Genomic DNA, 8,748 nt, shown 5'->3' on the forward strand with positions numbered 1-8,748 from the left:
AGATGGCTTCATTGGTGAATTTTACCAAAATTTCCAGGAAAATGTATACCAATTCTACATGAATTCTTCCAAAAAATGAAGATAAGAAAGCACTTATTAACTCATTTTATGAGGCCAGTGTTACCCTAATAACAAAGCCAGATAAAGATACAAGAAAATGAAGTTATAGATCAACATCCCTTGTAACCATTGACACAAATATCCTCAACAGAATTCTAGCAAACTGAATCCAACAGCACAATAAAGGAATTATATACCATGATCTCATGGGATTTTCCCAGATATGAAAATGTGGTTCAAGATAACAAAATCAATTAACATAATATACACTCTTAATAGAAGGAAAAAAACACACATACTCATCTCCATTGATCTAGAAAATGGTGTGACAAAATCCAGCACCACTTCTTGTTAAAAGAATTCAGAAAACTGGGAATAGAAGGAAACTCCCTCAACATGATAAAGGTTGTATATGAAACACCCACAGCTAACATCATAGTCAATGTTGAAAGACTGAAAGAGTCCCCCTAATATTTGGAAAAAGACAAGGCTGCCCCCTGTCACCACTCTTATTTAATGTTGTATTGAAATTTCTAAACAGAAAAATTTGGTAAAACAGGGAAGAAAGGCATTCAAATTGTAAAGAAAAAGTAAAACTACTTTTATTTGCATATGGCATGATCTTATATACAGAAAATCCTGAAAAATGCACAAAAAAGCAGCTAGAGCTAATAAACACATTCAGCATATCTGCAGGGTACAAGGTCAACATGAAAAAAATCAGTAGTGTGTCTGTACACTATTAATGAAAATGTGAAGAGGAAATCAAGGAAAAAATCCAATAACAATAGCAACAAAAAATAAAATATCTAGGAATAAGTTAAACCAAGGATGTAAAAGATTTCTACATGGAAAACTTCAAAACATTGCTTAAAGTAATTGAAAAAGACCTAAATAAATGGAAGAACATTCATGTTCATGGAGTGAAAGATTAAATATTAAGATGTCATTTCTACCCAAAGCATTTTACAAGTTCACTGCAATCCCAATCAAAATTCCACCAGCATTCTTTTCAGAAATGTAAAAGTCACACATCATATTTGTATGCAATGATCTGGGACCCCAAATAGATAAAAGCATCTTGACAAGGAAGAACACATTTTGAGAGCACTTACTGATTTTAAAATTTATTACAAAACTGCAGTAAAGAAAAGAACACATTGTTGGCACAAAGACAGACATACAGATCAATGGAATAAAATTGAGAGTTTAGAAATTAACCCTCATATTTTTGGCAAACTGATTGTTAATGCAATTTTATTGAGATATATTCACATGACATACAATCATCCAAAGTGTACAGTTGTTCACAGTATCAACATACAGTTGTGCATTCATCACCAATATCAATCTTGAACATTTTCATTTACTTTTCTTTTTATTTTATAAAAATTAAAATAAAAGTAAGAAAAGAACACCCAATATTTCTCATGCCCCTCCTACTCCCCTATTATTCATTTACTTTTTGTCCCCATTTCTCTATATATCTGTCCATACACTAGATAAAGGAATTGTGAGCCACAAGGTTTTCACTATCACATGGTCACACAGTATAAGCTATATAGTTATAGGATTGTTTACAAGAATAAAGGATATTAGACTGCAGTTCAACAGTTTCAGGTATTTCCTTCTAGCTATTCTAATACACTAAAAACTAAAAAGGGATAACTGTGTAATGCACAAGAATAACCTCCAGAATGACCTCTTGACTCCATTTGAAATCTCTCAGCCACAGAAACTTGTTTCATTTAGCTTCCCCCTTTTGGTCAAGAAGGCTTTCTCAATCCAATGGTACTGGGTCCAAGCTCATCCCCAAGAGTCATGTACCAGGTTGCCAGGGAGATTTACACACCTGGGAGTCATGTCCCATGTAGGGATAAGAGCAGTGAGTAAGAGCACAGTTGGTTTAGAGAGAGAGGCCACATGTGAGCATCAAAAGAGGTTCTTAGGGGATGACTCCTAGGCACAATTATAAGTACACTTAGCCTCTCCTTTCCCATAACAAGCTTTATAAGGGCAAGGCCCAAGATCAAGAGCTCAGCCTACTAAAGTGATAGTCCCCAGTGCTTGTGAGAATATCAGGAATTCCCCATGTGGGGAAGTTTAAATTTCTACATTTTCTCCCAATCCCTCAAGAGGCATTGCAAATACTTTTATTCTCTACCCAAATTTCTCTGGACTGTTATCAGGGCTTCAAGCTAAGCTGTAGAAAACAACCAGGTCTCACTCCCTAATCAAAGTTCCATGTAATTATGGTGTTTGAATAAACTGACCATACAAGTTAAATTGTATATTGTGCTACAGAAAATATAGATTTTGCACCAAATAAACTTCTCTTCCTTTAGTCTCACATAGAAGTTGAAGTTTGAAAACACAGTCAATATCTTTCTTTACCCTTTAGTCTGATTTACCTTAGTCCTAACCAAGTCCATTTCATTCATATCTCTAGTTGAAGTCTGATCTTTTCAGCTTCTTTAACAGTTGCTGTTTGGGGTAATGCTGACATTCATAGCTGCCAAACTCTGGCTCTGAGTCTCAGGTGTGACACAAATACCCGAAATTCCAGGAACTGACCAGTTTATACACAAACAGCTAAGCATCTGAGAATTTAGAAATAACCATTGCAACTCATGAATACATGTAACTGTTGTAAGAGCTGGCAATATAAGAAACTTTACCATAAGCCTTCCCCTGATAACCCATGCTCTCAGATTCAATTATCATAGTCTGCACATTAAAGTTAGATCATATTGGTGAGGTGTTATAATGTTTGTCTTTTTGATTCTGGCTTATTTCACTTAACATACTGTCCTCAAGGTCCATTCACCTAGTTGCATACCTCACATCATTCTTCTTTCCATCACTCAATATTTCCTTGTATGTATACACCACAGTTCACCATTCCATTCATCAGTTGATGTACCCTTAGGCCACATCCATCCATTGGAAAGCATGAACATTGCAGTCACAAACACCAGTATGCAAATGTCCATTTGTGTCCCTGCTCTCAGTTTTTCAAGTGCATACTCAATGATGTGGCTGCAGGATCATATGGGAACCCTATTCTTAGTTTCCTGTGGAATCACCGCACTGCTCCCCAAGCAGGCTGCACCATTCTACTGCCCCACCAACAGGGAATAGGTATATTCCTCTCTCCACAATTGCACTAGCCCTTGCATTGCTCTGTTTATTTTTAAAAAGATTTATTCACACATCATACAGTCCATTCTAACTCAACAATCAATGATTCCAGGTTATGCATTCACCATGACAATCTATATAAAGATATTTCCATTTCTTCTGCAAAGAAAGAGTAAGAGTAGAAAGAAAAATGAAGAAAAAAAATTTTGGAATACAAATAAAATGAAACAAAATACAATGAAAAGGTCAAAGGTTAGTGAACAACACCACCAGGAATCTCATACCACTCCCTTATGTCCCCATCTTATAGATATTTAGCTTTGGTATCTTGCCTTTATTAAAATTAATGGAAGCATATTACAATGTTACTTTTCAGTATAGACTCTACTTTGCATTGATTGTATTTTTTCCTATACCATCCAATTTTCAACACCTTGCAATATTGATATTGATATTCATTTGTTCTCCCTCATGTAAAAACATTCTTATATTTGTACATTTAATACCATCATTGACCACTCTAGGTTTTGCTAAGTTATGCAATCCCAGTCTTTATCGTCTATCTTTCCTTCTGGTTTCATACATGACCCTAGCCTTCCTCTTTCAACTGTACTCACACTCATATCTGTTCAGAGTATTTACAATATTGTGCTACTGTCACAGTGAACTAATTTTTATACAGTTTTATTGAGAAATATTCACATACCTCACAATCATCCATAGTGTACAATACCCCTATATAATTGCTCATTCATCACCAGAATCAACTTTTGAACATTTTTCTTACTCTAAAGAGAAAAAATGAAAATAAAAGTAAAAAAGAACACTCAAGCATTCCATGTACCCATCCCACCCTATTCTTCAATTAGATTTTGTCCCCATTTTTCTACTCATCTGTCCATACCCTGGACAATGAGAGTGTGAACCACGATGTTTTCACAATCACAGTCACACCATGTAAGCTACATAGTTATACAAACTTCTTCAAGAATCAAGGCTACTGGGTTGCAGTTTGACAGTTTCAGGTATTTCCTTCTACTTATACCAATACACTAAAAACTAAAAAGGGATATCTATATATCACATAAGAATGCCCTCCAGAGTAACCTCTTGACTCCATTTGAAATCTCACAGCCACTGAAACTTTATTTTGTTTCATTTCACTTCGGCCTATTGGTCAAGAAGATTTCCTCAATCCCATGATGCTGTGTCCAGGTGCATCCCTGGGAGTCATGATACACATTGCCAGGGAGATTTATATCCCTGGGAGTCATGTCCCATGTAGGAGGGAGGGCAGTGAGTTCACCTGACACATGGGCTTAGGGAAAGAGAGAGGGCCACATCTGGGCAACAAAGGGCTTCTCTGGGGGACTCTTAGGCACAATTATAGGTAGGCTCAGCCTCTAATTTGTAGCAAGAAGCTTCACAAGGGCATGCCCCAAGATCAAGGGTTCATCTTACCAAACTGTCAGTCCTCAATGTTTGCAAGGACAACACTAACAACCCAGGAGGGGAAATCCAACATTTTCCCATTCTTCCCCGGTTCCCCATGGTGGCCCTGCAAATATATCCTCATTCTCTGCCCAAATTACTTTGGGATGTATCAGAATTTCACAATAACCTGTACAAACTTACCAGATCTCACTTCCTAGTCAAAGTTTCATGTAATTATGGTAATTTGAATAAACTGACCATAAAGTTAAATTATTTAGTGTGCTAGAGAAAATATTGATCCTGTACCAAGTAAACATCTCTTCCCTTGGTCTCACACAGAAATTGAAGTTTTAAAACAGGGTCAAAATAGTCCTTTACCCTTTGGTTTGATTTGCTTCAGTCCTGACCAGATACACTTCATTCATATCTCTAACTGAGGTTTGATCTCTTTTTCAGCTTTTTTAACAGTTGCTTTATGAAGTAACACTGACATTCATAGCTGCCAAACTCTAAATCTGAGTTTCAGGTCTCATACAGATACCTAAATTTCTGGAGACTGACCAGGTTATACACAAAGTGCTCAGCACCTCAGAATTTAGAGATAGCCATTACAACTCAGGAATAGATGTGACTGCTGTAAGAACTTACAATCTAGGGACCATTACAATAAGTATTCCCCTGATAAGCTGTGCTCTAAGATTCAAATCTCAGAGTTTACACATTACAGTTAGTCCATATTAGTGAGGCATTACAATGTTTGTTTTTTTCATTTCTGGTGTACTTCACTACAACTGATGTCCTCAAGATTCATTCACCTAGTTGCATGTCTCACAGCTTCATTCCTTCTTGCAGCTGCATAATATTCTATTGTATGCTTACACCACAGTTCACCATTCTGTTCATCCATTGTAAATTATGAATACTGCTGCCATAAACACCATTGTGCAAATGTCCATTCTTGTCCCTGCTTTCAGATCTTCCAAGTATATACCCCAAAATGAGGTTACAGGACCTTATGGTACCCACATACTTATCTTCTTGTGTAACCACCACACTGTCCTCCAGATAGGCTACTCCATTTTACTTCCCCACCAATGGTAAATAGGTATATCTCTCTCTCCGTGTTTCTCTAGCACTTATATCCCTCTGTTTATATTTTCCCTGCAATTTTGTAGAGATATATTTACATAACATACAATTATCCATGGTGTACAATCAATTGTTCACAGTATCATCATATGGTTGTGCATTCATTACCAAAATCAGCACTTGAACATTTTCATTACTTCAAAAAAAATTTTTAAAGAATAATAAAAAAAATAAAATTTAAATTACCACACAATACAATATAATAATAAGATCAGACAACAATGCCACTACTAAGAATCCCATATCCTTCCCTTATATCCCCCTCTCATAGACATTTACTTTTGGTATATTGCCTTTGTTAAATTTAATGGAAGTATATTACAATGTTATTATTAACCATAGGCTCCAGTTTGCTTTGATTCTATTTTTCCCCAATACCATCCCTTTTTCAACACCTTGCAAGGTTGACATTCATTTGTTCTCCCACATATAACATTTTTATATTTGAACATTTGGTCACCATCATTGACCATTCCAGGTTTCACTAAGTTATACAGTCCCTGTCTTTAACATCTATCTTTCCTTCTGTTGTCATATTGCCCCTAGCACTCCTCTTTCAGCTTTATTCACTGACATCTTTATTCATTGTATTTACAATATTGTTCTATCATCACAGAGTATTATGCTATCCATTTCTGGATCTATACAATCAATCCTGTTGAACATTCTATACTCCTTCAGCATCAAATGCTTTATCTCTACTCACTTTCTATCAGCTGATAACCTGTGTTCTCAGCTTTTGACTGTCAATGTTAGCTGATTAATGTTAGTTCATATTAATGAGACCATACAGTATTTGCCCTTTTGTTTCTGGCTAACTTCCCTCAACATAACATCTTCAGGGTTCATCCACATTATTTCTGTGACTTTGCTTTGTCTTACAGCTGCATAATATCCCATACTTTTTGACAAGGCTATCAAGCCATTTCAATTGGGAAAGAATACTCTCTTCAAAAAAATGGTGTTGGGAAAACCAGAAATCTATATGCAATAGAATAAGGGTGGACCCCTACCTCACACTGTATACACAAATTAACTGAAAAACATCAAAGACCTAAATATAAAAACTAAAACTAAACAACTCTTAGAAGAAAAATTAGGGAAGCATCTTCAAAACCCTTTGTAAGCAATGGCTTCTCAGATTTTACAACAAAAGCAGAAGCAGAAGGACAAGAGATCAATGGGACTTCATGAAAATTCAAAACTCTTGAGCATTAAAGGATTTTATCAAGAAAGTGAAAACACAATCTGCAGAATGGGAGAAAATATTTGGAAATCATCTATCCAATAAGGTTTTCATTTTCAGAATATATAATGGAAACCTAGAACTCAACAATAAAAAGTCAAACAATCCTATTAAAAATGGGCTGAAGACTTGAATTGATATTTCTCCAAAGAAGATACTCAAATGGTCAAGAAACACATGAAAATGTGGTCAACATCACTACCCATTAGGGAAATGTGAATCAAAATCACAGTGAGATACCATTTCACACCAACAAGAATGGCTAGTCTTAAAAAGTAAAAGTAACTCATGTTGAAGAGGATTTGGAGAAGAAAAGGAACACTCATTCATTATTTGTGGGAATGTAAAATTTTGGACCCACTGTGGAAAACAATTGACTGTCCTTCAGAAAGTCAATATAGAATTACCAAATGACCCTGCAATCCCCCTTCTATATATATATATATATATATATATATCTTGAAGTGAAAGCAGGGACTCAAAACAATATTTGCACACCACTGATCATAGTAGAATCATTTACAATTGTCAAAAGATGGAAGTATCCCAAATGTTCAATGGATGAATGGACAAACAAATTATGGTATATACATACATTGGAATATTATTTATCCAAAAAATGGAAGGAAGTTCTGATATATGCTACCACATTGATGAACCCTTAAGACATCATGTTGAATGAAATAAGCCAGATGCAAAGGACAAATATTGTATGATCTCTCTTATATGAAATATTCAGAATATGGAAATCTGTGGAGCCCAAAACTAGAATACAGGTTATGAAAGTCCGGTGTGCATGTTCATAATAGCAACTTTTTTTTATTAGAGAAGTTGTGAGTTTACAAAACAATCATGCATAAAATACAGGATTCCCATACACCACTCTATCACTGACACTTTGCATTGGTGGGGAATGTGAGTTACTATTAATATAGCACATTTTAAAAATAATTGTACTGTTTTTAGCAGTAGTTAACTTTGTTACAATTGATGAAATTTTATTAAAATAGTTCTATCATCCATTACATTAGGTGTAGTTTTCCCATATACCACTCTATTATTGCCACCTTGTATTAGTAACACAGCTTTGTTATAACACATGAATGAACATTCTTATACTTGTACTATTCACAATAGTCTATCATCTACAATAGACATATGCTTCATTGTGCTATACAGCCCTAAGTTTTATTTTTGAATTCTTTATAGTAATAGTATAGATCTAAAGATTACTCTTTTAAACACTTTCACCTATAAAGTTCAGTGAAGTTGATTACACTCACAAAACTATGCTACCATCAACACCATTCATTTCCAAATCTCTACCATCAGCTTAAATAAAAATTCTGTACAAGTGAAGAAGCAACTCCCCATTCTATAACACTAACCTATCTCCTTGTAACTTATATTCTAGATTCTAACTCTATGACCTAGCTTATTATAATTAGATCATATCAGCGAGATCTTACAATATTTGCCCTTTGGTATCTGGCTTATTTCATTCAACATAATGTCCTCAGGGTCCATCCACATTGTGGTTTGCATCAGGACTTCATTCCTTCTCAGAGCTGAATAATATTCCAACATATGTATATATCACATTTTGTTTATCCATTCCTTGGTTGATGGACACTTGGTTTGCTTCCAACTTTTGGTAATTGTGAATAATGCTGCTATGAACATTGGAGTGCAGATGTCTATTCAAGTTCCTGCTTTCA

The sequence above is a fragment of the Choloepus didactylus genome, chromosome X (assembly GCF_015220235.1).
Source record: "Choloepus didactylus isolate mChoDid1 chromosome X, mChoDid1.pri, whole genome shotgun sequence".
Taxonomy (NCBI): Eukaryota; Metazoa; Chordata; class Mammalia; order Pilosa; family Megalonychidae; genus Choloepus; species Choloepus didactylus.